This window comes from Lepus europaeus, chromosome 6, assembly GCF_033115175.1.
Source record: "Lepus europaeus isolate LE1 chromosome 6, mLepTim1.pri, whole genome shotgun sequence".
In the NCBI taxonomy this organism is placed as follows: domain Eukaryota; kingdom Metazoa; phylum Chordata; class Mammalia; order Lagomorpha; family Leporidae; genus Lepus; species Lepus europaeus.
In genome coordinates, this window is record NC_084832.1 from 86847688 (window position 1) to 86861198 (window position 13511).

The 13511-nt window shown below is 46.3% G+C and overlaps 1 protein-coding gene across 13 annotated transcripts in view; it reads left to right on the plus strand.

Annotated features, from left to right (window-relative positions):
- Positions 1–737: 737 nt before the first annotated feature.
- ZMYM2 (zinc finger MYM-type containing 2) overlaps positions 738–13511 on the plus strand; it is a 108042-nt gene continuing 95268 nt past the window's right edge. For 4 of the 13 annotated variants that reach the window (XM_062194508.1, XM_062194515.1, XM_062194511.1 and 1 more), the window contains exon 1: positions 1303–1996. The gene's annotated coding sequence lies outside the window, so the exon portion shown is untranslated. The other 9 variants (XM_062194509.1, XM_062194513.1, XM_062194506.1 and 6 more) reach the window with 5 other exon arrangements.

A 13511-nucleotide genomic window follows, 5' to 3' on the forward strand; every position in this document is an offset into this window, starting at 1 on the left:
AAGGGTCCCAAGTTCCCAGAGCAGTTCCGACAAAATGGAGGACGTCGTCTCCTCCTGCTGCAGCCATGACGGGAGGTGGGGGGACTCTTCCCCACGGGGGCGAGGCGAGGGTGGAAGTGTCCCCCTAGCCCTCAGAGCCTCTGGAGCCCCCTTATTCCGTGGCCCGGGCCGCGCCCTCGGCCTCGCTCTGCTTCCTTCCTGGGCTCGCCCCTCGCGAGGGGGATTCAAGGGACTGGACAGGGAGGGCGCTGGGGCATCGAGGCCGCGTACGTCCTCGGGCAGAGTCGTTAGGAGCCGCGGCGGCCTGCGCGTCCCGGTCCAGGCTAGGGCAGGCGTCGCCGCGTCAGCCCTCGGGCCGTCCCAGCCCCGGAGAACCCTCGGGTCCCAGGGGTCGAGCCGCGGCCCGTGCGGCTGGCCACGAAAGTCGGGCTCCTGACCCTGGCGGCCCCGGGGGTGGGGGCGGGGGCTCCGAGGGGAGGGGACGCGGCCGCCAGCCGAGGGCCGGCGGAGGGGGGAGTGGAACGGCAGGGCCGGGGGTGTGGCTCTCGCCAGACAGACAGGCTTTCGGACCACCCCACCGAGGGGGGTCTTGAAGGAAGGCGGACACATCCAATGGCAATCTCTCAAGCTCCTTGGCCCACCTCCGCTGCCTGCCAATGAGCGCGTGGGGGGCGGGGCCTCCCCGGGCTCGGCCGCGCTGCCGCCGCCTCCGCCTCCTCCTCCTCACCAGCGCTAAAGCCGGGACTGGACCGAGCGGAGTTGTGCGTGTCGCCGAAGGGGGGTGGGCCGGGGGAGGGGAGGTTCGTTCCGCGGAGCCGCAGCCAGAACCGGGTGAGGCTTCTCCCCGCTGTCTTTCCAGTCCAGGGCCGCCGAGAGTGGGGGTGGCTGGGAGCAGCGCAGCCTCCGGAGGAGGAGGCGGAGGCGGAGGCGACTGGGGAGGCGGAGATGGGTGAGGGCAGCCTCCGGAGCCTCCCACCGACCCGGGCTTAATACCCCGCGGCGCGGCCGCCGTCGCCGCTGCCGCGTCGGGGCCTCGGGGGCTGCTCGGGGCTGCGCTCATGTCACGGGCGCCTTCGCGTGCGGCCCGAAGGCTGCGCGGGCGCGGCCGGGCGGGCTGGGTGAGGCGGACGCCGGCGGCGGGGGTCGCCGGGCCGGCGGGGCCGCGGGGCGGGGGGTGCGGGCCGGCGGGGCGGTCGCGGGGTATTTTCCTTTCTCTCCTGCGGGGGTGGGGGGGAGGGGCGCCGGTCGGCGATCGCGCTCTCGGGGCTGCGCGCCCACCCTGTCGGCCCAGGCTGAGGTCTTCAAGTTTTTCGGGGCGAGGGCTGCTGCCTGTGGCCCCGCCGGGTCCCCTCCTTCGCTTTGCTCTTCCCCGGCGCTGCGCTGCGCGGCTCTTGCTCCTCACGTATTGTTTGGCTGGGTCTCTAATGGCGGACGGGGAGGCAGCGCTGCCGGTCGCCGACTGCAGGGGGGGGCAAACCTCGGGCCCAGGGCAACTGCTTGGGGCAAATATGGGCGATATCTGCCCAGCAGTGACGTGAGCCGTCCCCTACTTCCAAATTGGTGCTGAGAGTGATGGGAATGACGCTGGGTGGGCGAATTTAGGAGGGAATGCACATCCCTGGCTGGCGTCGAGGCAACGTTTGCCCTTCCCCCTCCCTTTCCAGGAGCGGGCTTGGTGCCCTCGGGCCACTCTCTCCCCCAGATCTTGGCTTTCACGTGGATTATTGGCCCCCAACACATATTTTTGCTGCTGTTGCGCCCCACTTAACGTTGGAAGGGGCTGTTTGCAGGGTGGGGGTAATAATAGAAGGGCCGTACTTCCTTGACCTCTTATTGCCTTTTCTGCCTCCTTCTGGCGAAAAAGGCTCGGTGTTCCCACCAGGTTGGGTATTCTTGCTCCATTTTCCATTTTTTCTTTTCATCCCAGGACCAGGAATCACCTACAGCCCTGTCTGGTGCATCTTTGGCAGAAAGTGAGGAGGAAAACACCCCCATTGTGAGTCCTTTGCTCCTGATTTTGCTGCTCTGTAAAGAGGATGTTGTCAGGTTGTAGAGGTTCAGCCTTGGGACTTGGCCCTTCCCGTTGTTTTGAGGGGGAGGAGCTTTCCCCTTGGGTGGCAGCTGCCCCCGGGGCGAAGCCCGGGTAATGGCTGTTGAGGCAGCTGGGAGTGGGCGCTGCTGTTCGCACCGCTGCAGACAGCGCTCCTGCTGCTGCAATACCAACCTCAGCAACCAGACGACGGGCTTCTGCAGCTGCTCACGTTACTGGAGAGGAGGGGTGGTGCGAAGGAGGGCATATTTCTGGTGCCCTCTAGAGTTCCAAAGTGGGAATTCAAGTTACTTCGTTTTAAATGCTATGTATGTATCCATTTTTGACATCCTCCCCTCCCCCCCAATGGATCACTGATTTAAAGGATTGGGAGCAGTCTTTTAACTTTTTGGTTATGTCCTGATCTAAAACACAAATTTTGTCTCTTATGGTTCATGAGTTACTAGATCTTTTTCATGTTTTTGCTTGGGAACAGGCATGGCGTTCTGGCCTCTTATCTGTAGTGTCTTAGGTCACCAGCTTGTATGCTGGTACGACCAGGATACCGATCTAGTTACCTTTCTCCCATCTAACGTGTTGGTCATTCTTAAGACACATTCTTGATTTGATGCTTGTAATTTGCTGTTTTTAAGGCAATCTTGGAGTGTGTTAGACAGTGAGATAAAGGTTACCGGTTAAATTGTACTTCAGTTCCTTGAAACTAGTTACAGAGTGTCAGTGAAGTCAGCACTCTGGATACATTGTATCTCTTGAACCTGTTTACAGTTGATACTGTAACTTTCAGGTCTCTGGCAATGGTGGGTCATAAGTGTAGTAGCTTATGACTAAATGTTTTGTCCAAGTGGGTCAAAAGATACTGAATTCAAGATAAGGAATTGTCTAATACAGATTTGTGAAAGCTGATATGAGGTTGGCAACTTAAATTGAATACACACTATTTTAGGCACAGTTGGACACACTTATATGTTAATTTCCTTTAATCTTAGCAAGGATCGTGCAGGGTAATAAAAACATTTATTGAGCTGTATATACCAGCCCAATTGTAAGCTTTTAAAAAAACTTTATTATGGAAGCATTACAATTCCTAAGTGAGAATAGTATACCTTATATTCTAAAATTATTGACACGTGTCCAAACCAATCTTGACATGTATTAAGTAATGAATCATAACCCAGTGATGGAGAGACTGTTTTTATTGCTAATTTGTAGAAGAGTAAATAGACACAGGGAGATACCCAACAAGAGTATTTAGTAGAGCAAGGATCTGAATTTAAGAAGTTTCTTTACGGAGGCTAAGTTCAGCAACTGTACTCTACTGTTTTAAAGTACATTAAATGCTTGTTTTACAAATCTAGAAATTTAGACAGTGAAAAAAAATCCAAGATTAGTCTTCTCAGTTTATTGTCTTTCTACTTAGCAAATGGTGTATAAACAAATAGAAAGTACTTGTGCCTCATTGAGTACCTTTTTTTTTTTTAAATAAGAAAGCTATAGTTATCAATTACTTTTTTTATTTTATTTACTTGAAAGGCAGAGTTAGAGGGGAAGAGAGAGAGAAACACAGAGACCTTCATCTGTTGGTTCATTCCCCAAATGGCTGCAGTGGCTGAGCCTGGGCCAGGCCAAAGCCTGGAGCCAGGAGTTTCATAAGGGCTTCCCGTGTGGGTGACACGGGCCCAAGTACTTGGGTCATTTTCCACTGCTTTTCCCAGGTGCATTAGCAGGGAGCTGAATTGGGAGTGTAGTAGCTGGCACACGAAGCAGTACCCATATGGGATGCCAGCGATGCAGGCAGTGACTTAACCCACTACACCATGGTGCTGGCCTCATAGCAGTTACTTTTTCATGCTAACTCACCAAATGCCTGTAGCAGCCAGGGCTGGCACAGCTGGAAGCCAGGAGCTGGGAACTCATTCCTGGTCTCCCATATGGGTAACAAGGGCCCACCTACTTGAGTCATCACTTCCTTCCTCCAAGGGTGTGTATTAACAGGAAGCTAGAATAGAGGGTAGGTCTGATAACTTGAACCCAGCCACTCTGATAGGTGATGGGTGCATCCCTAGTGGTGTCTCAACTGATAGGCCACTTTACTGTGTCTGTATGATTTAGTCTGTAGTTTCCTAAATAATATAACTTGAATGAATATATGTTCATTATTTCTTTAATGAGTTTAAACTCTTTAGGCACTAGATCATCCAATATGATAGATCAAGGATCACATCTTTCAAATGGATGGACAGTACTTATTACCACATATATATATATTTTTTTTTGACAGGCAGAGTGGACAGTGGGAGAGAGACAGAGAGAAAGGTCTTCCTTTTGCCATTAGTTCACCCTCCAATGGCTGCCGCGGTAGGCGTGCTGTGGCCGGCGCACTGCGCTGTTCCGATGGCAGGAGCCAGGTGCTTCTCCTGGTCTCCCATATGGGTGCAGGGCCCAAGGACTTGGACCATCCTCCACTGCACTCCCTGGCCACAGCAGAGAGCTGGCCTGGAAGAGGGGCAACCGGGACAGGATCGGTGCCCCGACCGGGACTAGAACCTGGTGTGCCGGCGCCGCAAGGTGGAGGATTAGCCTACTGAGCCGCGGTGCCGGCCAGAAATATTACAACATATTTTAACAAAAGATTTATCTTTCCAGGATTATTTCTTTTGTTCTTGGTTGAATTGTTGATGTTTGGTTAAGTTTGGTAAGGGATTTGGAGATGAGGGACTTAGAAAATGTATAGTTAGGATTTTTCTGAAATATCAGCATATATATTAATGGAATGCAGTGATTTTTAAAAAAGATCTATTTATTTTGAAAGAGTTACAGAGAGAGAGGGAGAAACAGAGAGAAAGAGACTTTACATCCATTGATTCACTCCCCAGATGGCCTCAGTGGCCAATGCCAGGCCATGGCGAAGCCAGGAGCCAGAAACTTTGTATATGGGTCTCCTACGTGGATGGTAGGGACGCAAACATTTGGGCCATCTTCTGCTGCTTTCTGAGGCCATTAGCAGGGAGTTGGATTGGAAGTGGAGCAGCCGGGACATGATCTGGCGTCCATATAGGATGCCAGTGCTGCATACAGAGGCTGCACCTGCTGCACCACAACACTGGCTCTGATTCTTATAAATAATACCAAAATGTGGTTCTCATTTTGCTATCTAATGACTTAACTAAGAATTAAAATTTATTAACAATTCCAACTGGTGGTGTTTTATTACTATATCTTATAGTAATTTGAAGATAACCTGACAATTTTTAATTGACCTTAACTAAATAAGTTGCCTTATTAGATTAGCATTTATTGTACATTTAATGTGAAGTAGGTGCTTTTAGATGTATTCACAAAATATTTTGACTGTTAAAAATACATAGTACACTTTTTGTGTCTTAGTATATTCTTGATATTAGATACCCCTCTCCCTTTCCCCTCTCCCTTCCACCTGTTTTTTTTTTTAAGATTTATTTATTTATTTATTTGAGAGGTGGAGTTATAGACAGAAAGAGGCAGAGACAGACAGAAGGTCTTCCCATCCACTGGTTCGCTCTCCAAATGGCTGTATTGCCAGAGCTGGGTGTATCCGAAGCCAGGAGCTTCTTCCACTGTCTCCCATGAGCGTGCAGGGGCCCAAGTCCTTGGGCCATCTTCTATTGCTCTCCCAGGCCATCAGCATGGAACTGGATTGGAAGTGGAACAGCCAGGACTTGAACTGTCGCCCATATGGGAGCCGGCACTGCATGTGGCAGCTTTACCCACTATGCCACAGTGCTGGCTCCACCTGTTTGTTTTTAAAGATTTATTCTGCCGGCGCCGTGGCTCACTAGGCTAATCCTCCGCCTGGGGAGCTGGCACCCTGGGTTCTAGTCCCGGTTGCTCCTCTTCCAGTCCAGCTCTCTGCTGTGGCCTGGGAGTGCAGTGGAGGATGGTCCAGGTCCTTGGGCCCTGCACCTGCATGGGAGACCGGGGGTGGAGGGGGAGCACCTGGCTCGGGGCTTCGGATTGGCGTAGCGACCACTGGGGGGATGAACCAATGGAAAAAGGAAGACCTTTCTCTCTCTCTCTCTCTCTCTCACTGTCTTAACTCTGCCTGTCAAAAAAAAAAAAAAAAAGATTTATTATTTATTTGAAAGGCAGAGTTACAAAGAGATCAGCCAGGGCTGGGACGGGCATGAGCCAGGAGCTCCATCCAGATTTCCTACATGGGTGGCAGGGGCCCAAATACTTGGGCCATTTTCATGCTGCTTTCCCAGGCTCATTAGCTGGGAGCTGGATCGGAAGTGGAGCAAGCCATGACTTGAACCCATGTTTCTGTGGGATGCCTGTTAGGCAGGTGGTGGCATAACTACACCAAAATGTCAGCCCCTCACCTATCTTTTTAAATAGTTGGGGGAAAGATAAAAGGTGGTCTTTACTTTCCCATGTTCTGCTTTTCTGAAACCTCATGCGCTGGACTTTTGTACCTCATTTGGTAAGACAACTCTGAATCAGTTATCACACAGATCCTGATAAAAATTTCTTACTTTTGTGTTGGTGTAGAGCTTGTGATATCATTTGTAAATCATTATTCATACTTTTAGATATCTCTTATCTTTAGGCATTGATATTGATCACCACCATAGTTGACAATATTAGCATAATCTTATATTAAGAGACATTTTAAGAAGATTTTGGCATAATTTTTTTTTGATCTATATTTATTTGAAAAGCAGAGTTAGAGACAGGGTGAGAGGTCTTCCATCCACTGGTTCACTACCCAATGGCAACAATGACAAGGGCTGGGCAGGCTGAAGCCAGGAGCCAGGAGCCAGGAGCTTCTTCCAGGTCTCCTATGTGGGTGCAGGAACCCAAGCACTTGGGTCATCTGCTGCTTTCCCAGGAGCATTAGCAGGGAGCTGGATCTGAAGTGGAGCAGGCAGGACTCAAACCAGTTCCCATTGTATGAGATGCTGGTGTTGCAGGCAGTGGCTTTACCTGCTATGCGACAATGTTGATCCCTGGCATAATAACTTTAATGTGTTTTTTTCCAAGAGATGCAAGAAAAGCTCACATTAAAGTGTTTTCTCACATTGGATTTTCAGATGATCTTAAGTTAGGAAACAGAGATGGCTTTGAATCCATTTGTTTTCCTTTTTTTTTTTTTTTTTAATTTCAATTGATTAATTTTCTTCTATTGCTGTCCCAGCATAGACTCAAGATTTTAGAATTGTACAGACTTTTGAAGTTTTCAAATCTAAAACAATATGTAAGACTCATAAAATTGTCACTAAGAATTTCTGTCAGATAAATCCATAAATTTGAACTATAGGGTTCTACATAAAAATTGCAGTTCATTTTTATGTTTTATATTGATTGTATACCAGTCAGGAAGTAATGTATTTGCCACCTTGTAATCTTAGATTTCTTAGTAAAGGTGGGAAGAGGAAGGGTGGGAAGAGGATCTTCATGGAGGCCAGCAAAAAATACTTAGGTGATGTGGAGATGAATTGTGTTAAAATTTGGATAACAACACTTTAGAACATGTCTGTTACTTTGTTACATATTTTAGGATATATTAAATTTTTGAAAGATTTATTTCTTTATTTGAAAGCCAGAGTTTTAGAAAGAGAGGGAAATAAATTTTCCAACTCTTGGTTGACTCCTCAGATGGCCGCAACAGTTAGGACTGGACCAGGCTGCGGCCAGGAGCTTCCTCTAGGTCTCCCACGTATGTGGCTGAGGCCCAAACACTTGAACCATACCCTGCTGGCCCTCCTAGGCTATTAGCAGGGATCTAGATTAGAAGTGGAGCTGTAGCTAAGCTGTGCCCATATGGAATGCTGGCATCCCTCCTGGCAGCTTTACCCTGTATGTCACAACACCAGCCTAGGATATATTATTTTTTGGATTAAGTTTTACCTAGAACTTGAAGCATTTCTGTTGGACTGCAAAGTAAATTTGTGTAAACCACTGAAAAATCTTCTTTAAATAATGTGTAGAGAGGTTAACAAAATCACTTTGGGTTGGTTCTATTTTATTTTTAACTTAAGAATCATTGAAAAGTAGAAGTAATCAAATTGAATAAAAATGGTGTTTAATTTGATAGGAGGGTTTGACTGGGGTTTTTAAATGTTATTGAATTGATCAATATTCTGTTAAGTATTCATGTTTGCTATTTCAAGAAGGAATTTGAGAGTAACCTTTGGATATTTAAAAATAAGTAATAAAAATTTAATAGGTCTGGTTTTAAGAAACTTGCATTTATGTTTTATTAGTACAAATTATCTTGCTTTTGTTTGTTCTTTAAATACTACCAGATTATTGCTAGAGAATTTAGGCTGCTGAGGATTAGATTTTCTCTTACCTCTTTAGAGGGTTGAGATTTTTTTTCTTTCTATTGTTCCTAGTAAATTGGAGGATCAGATTTGGTTTTGTGCATTTATGAATTAGTCTAAAGGTTTAAAAATATTTTATCCTCAAATTATTAAATTTTTAAGTATGATTTTGATTTTAAGGTAAACTTTATTTTTCCAGATAAATTTAGTAGAAACAGAATTACTACAACTTCATAAAAAGTTGGAAAAGATCTGTTATTCTTGCAGTACACTTTTTTTAAAAAAAAGGTTTTATATGAAAAAGTTAGAGAGGGAGAGATAAATTTTCTTTTTAAAGATTTATTTATTTATTTATTTGAAAGTCAGAGTTGCACAGAGAGGAGAGGCAGAGAGAGAGAGAGAGAGAGAGAGAGTCTTCCATCCACTGGTTCACTCTCCAATTGGCCACAACAACTGGAGCTGTGCTGATCCGAAGCCAGGAGCTTCTTCCAGGTCTCCCACATGGGTGCAGGGGCCCAAGGACTTGGGCCGTCTTCCACCGCTTTCCCAGGCCATAGCAGAGAGCTGGATCAAAAGTGGAGCAGCCAGGACTGCAGGCGGTGGCTTTATCTGCTATGCCACTGAGCCGGCCCCAAGAAATTTTCCATCCATTGATTCTTTCTCCAAGATGGCTGCAACTGCCTGTGCTGGGCCAGGCTGATATAAGGAGCTTCATCAAGGTCTTCCACTTGAGTGGCAGGGCCCAAGTACTTGGGCCTTCTTCCATTGCTTTCCCCAGGCCATTAGCAGGGAGCTGGATTATAATTGGAGCAGCCAGGACTCAAACCAGCATCCATATGGGATGCTGCGAATGCCAGTGTCACAGGTGGCAGCTTTACGTTTTATGCCTCAGCACTGACCCCAGTAAATTTCTTTCTAATCATACATTTAGATTTGATAAGAAAAGTGGTTAGTCATTTTTTAAAAAAGATTTATTTATTTATTTGAAAGGCAGAGTTACAGATAGAGAAGGAGAGACAGATTTTCCATCTGCTGGTTTACTCCCCAAATGGCTGCAACCACCTGGGCTGGGCCAGGCTGAAGCTAGAAGCCAGGAGCCAGGAGCTTCTTCTGGGTCTTCCACATGGGTGAACGGGATCAAGGACTTGGGCCATTCTCCACTCCTTTCCCAGACACATTAGCAGGGAGCTAGATTGGAAGTGGGACAGCTGAGACTCCAACTTTAGCTATGATAACACAATGCTAGCCCCAACAAATTGATATTATAACACCTACTAGATTTAATTTCAGGTAGTCAGAAAAGATATGTTCTATTAATGGTTGGCTAAGCAGTTTTTTTTGGCTTTATAGCCAGGAAGAGTATTTCCTTTTGACTTTTGATGCTATACTATACAGGATCCTAATTAGGAATTTGTAAATTTTTGGTTTTGCTCAATAATTATCAGATTAATTGTGGTTCCAGTTATATAAAACTAAGTAAAGGTTTGAGTAGAAGTGAAGTTTTAGGGGCCGGCACTGTGGCGCAGCGGGTTAACGCCCTGGCCTGAAGTGCTGGCATCCCATATGGGCACTGGTTCTAGTCCCGGCTGCTCCACTTCCAATCCAGCTCTCTGCTGTGGCCTGGGATAGCAGTAGAGGATGGCCCAAGTCCTTGGGCCCCTGCACCCACGTGGGTTGGCACAGTTCTGGCCGTTGCATCCAACTGTGGAGTGAACCATTGGGTGGAAGATCTCTCTCTCTGCCTCTCCTCTCTCTGTGTAACTCTGACTCTCAAGTAAAAAAAAGAAAAATAAGTGAAGTTTTAGGTTAAATGAAGTTTTTATTTTACCCTCTTTTTTTCTTTCAAGCATATCATATTTTATTTGAATTATTTTGTTATTTTAATTGTTTTTGGCCCCAAAATGGTAAATATTGAACATCCCTAAACTGAAAATCAGAAATCTAAAATGCTCCAAAACTCAAAAACTTTTTTAAAAAAGATTTATTTGAAAGGTAGAGTGACTGAGAGGGAAAGACAGAGAGAGAGAGGCAGATGTTTCAGCCAATGGTTCACTTCCCATGTGGCTGCAATGGCCAGGGCTGGGCCAGACCCATTCCAGGAGCCTGGAACCCTGAGATAGCAAACTGATAAATATTAGGGCAACACTCTTTCGTTTTGTTAAAATATTTATTTATTTATTTGAAAGAATTAGAGAGGAAGAGATAAATCTTCCTCCTGCTCCTTTACTCTGTATGGCCACAATAGCCAGCATGGGGTTAGGCTGGAGCCAGGAGCTTCCTCTGGGTCTCCCATGTGGGTGGCAGGGGCTCAATCACTTGGGTCATCTGCTGCTGCTTTTCTCAGGCTATTAGTGCGAGCTGGATTGGAAGTGGAGCAGCAGCCCACATGGGATGCCTGAGTCGCATGTGACTAGAGGTGCCACAACAGCAGCTCCTGTAACTTTGTTTTATTGTTAACAGTTTCATTGAGTACAATTTATATACAGTCAAATTGTATTTATTTATTTTTCCTTTTTTTTAAATTTTTTTGACAGGCAGAGTGGATAGTGAGAGAGAGAGACAGAGAGAAAGGTCTTCCTTTTGCCGTTGGTTCACCCTCCAATGGCCGCCGCGGTAGGCACGCTGCGGCAGGCGCACCGCGCTGATCCGATGGCAGGAGCAAGGTGCTTCTCCTGGTCTCCCATGGGGTGCAGGGCCCAAGGACTTGGGCCATCCTCCACTGCACTCCCTGGCCACAGCAGAGAGCTGGCCTGGAAGAGGGGCAACCGGGACAGAATCCGGTGCCCCGACCGGGACTAGAACCCAGTGTGCCGGCGCCGCTAGACGGAGGATTAGCCTAGTGAGCCGCGGCGCCGGCCTATTTATTTATTTTTTGGACAGGTAGAGTAGATAGAGACAGAGAGAAAGGTCTTCCTTTTTGCCATTGGTTCATCCTCCAATGGCCGCTGCGGCGGGCGCATCTCGCTGATCCGAAGCCAGGAGCCAAGTGCTTCTGGTCTCCCATGCGGGTGCAGGGCCCAAGGACTTGGGCCCTCCTCCACTGCCTTCCCGGGCCACAGCAGAGAGCTGGCCTGGAAGAGGGGCAACCGGGATAGAATCCGGTGCCCCAACCGGAACTAGAACCCGGTGTGCCGGCGCCGCAAGGCGGAGGATTAGCCTGTTGAGCCATGGCGCCGGCCTATACAGTGAAATTTATTTATGTTAAAAGCTTCATAACTTTTAATAAATGTATATGCTTGTTCAGCCAATACCACAATCAAGTTTTAGAATACTCCATCACCCAAAAGTTACTTCATGACTAGGGTAGATTTGGAATCTGTCATGTGAGAACTTTTTTGGGCAGAAAAGCTCCAAAATTAAGTTTTTAGCCTTTTAATCTCCTTCGTTCTCGGTAGTCCCCTTTCCATGTGAGGTTCCCACCCACATCCCATGATTGCAAATTCAAAGTTGTTACTAAAAAGAAAATTCACCCTGAGAGCAAGGTATAAGTAGACTTTAGGACATAGGATGTGGTAACAGATGTTGTGTGGTCTTGTTAAAAATACAAAAGGAATGGAAAGGAAAAAAAAATACTTAAGTTTAGGGAGAAGATAGAGAAACAGCCAGGTAAGGCCATTAAGATGAAAGGTCTGATATACAAATGGAGAGAAGATGGAATAATTTAAGTCAGGCGCATGTGTCATGGAAAACAAACAACCAAATAGAAACTTCTCAGAGCAATGTAAAGCTATTTGGAGACATAGGATGAAATTATGTAAGGCAGGATTAACACTTATTTGGAAACAGGAATGTACAATATGAAAATATTAAGTGTACAATATGAAAACAGTATTTGAAGTAATACTCAAAAATTATAAAATGAAAACTAAATTTCACAGTAATGATTTTATAGATCTAATTAAAAATGGGTAACAGAGAATCATGAACATATGAGAGTTCAGGGACAGCTTAAGTACCCTGATCCAAAACGCTAGGGGGGCTGGCGCTGTGGCACAGCATAACGCCCTGGCCTGAAGTGCTGGCATCCCATATGGGTGCCTGTTTGAAACTAGGCTGCTCCACTTCCAATCCAGCTCTCTGCCATGGCCTGGGAAAGCAGTAGAAGGTGGCCCAAGTCCTTGGGCCCCTGCACCCGCATAGGAGACCTGGAAGAAGCTCCTAGCTTCAGATTGGCATAGCTCCGGCCGTTGCAGCCAATTGGGGAGTGAACCACTGGATGGAAGACAACTCTCTCTGCCTCTCCTCTCTCTGTGTAACTCTGACTTTCAAATAAATAAATAAATCTTAAAAAAACCAAAAAAACAAGACAAAATTCTAGCAACCAGAAGTGTTCTAGATTTCATATTTATTTCAATTTTGAAATATTTGCATCTATATACTGAGGTATTCTGAGTATGAGACAAAAATCTAAACATGAAATTCATTTGTGTTTCCTATACAATTTTGTGTGTAACCTGAAAGTAACTTAGTGAATTATTTTTAGGGTGTCTTCATTTTGATTGTGATCCATTGCATGAGGTCAGGTGGGGAATTTTCCACCTGTGGCATTATGTCTGAGTTCAAAAGTTTTTTTGGGGAGCAGTGTTGTGGCACGGGCTTAAGCTACTGTTGTAACACCAGCAAACTATATCAGAGTGCTAGTTTGAGTCCTGGCTACTCTTGCTATGCAGCTCCCCTTGGAAAAGCAGGGGATGATGGCAAGTCACTTAACCTCTGAATTTTAGTTTACTCTTTTAACAAATGAGTATAGTAATACATGCTTTCCTGAGATTGCTGACATAAGCAGTTAAAATTGTATAGGGTATGTGACTGGCCAGTAACTAGTTGGGTATTCAGTTAATAGCAGCTGCAATTCTTAACCTGTCTGTATTGACCAAACATGATGTGCTTGCTGTGGCTTCTGATACAGTAAAGGCGACATGTGCTCATCTAATGGTGGCTAGGAATTCTGTTTTTTCACCAACGTGTCTCTGCATGCTGTTATTAGTTTATCAGTATGCCAAGTGATCTTTCCTTCAGCATCTTTTTCATGCTACTGTATTATATATTTTTCCCGTACTCTTTGAAAGACATTCACCATTCACTGCAAGTTTATAATCTGTCAATGCTATACCAAATTTGCTCTTTTTGAAATCACTGGTACATAATTGCCAAATCCT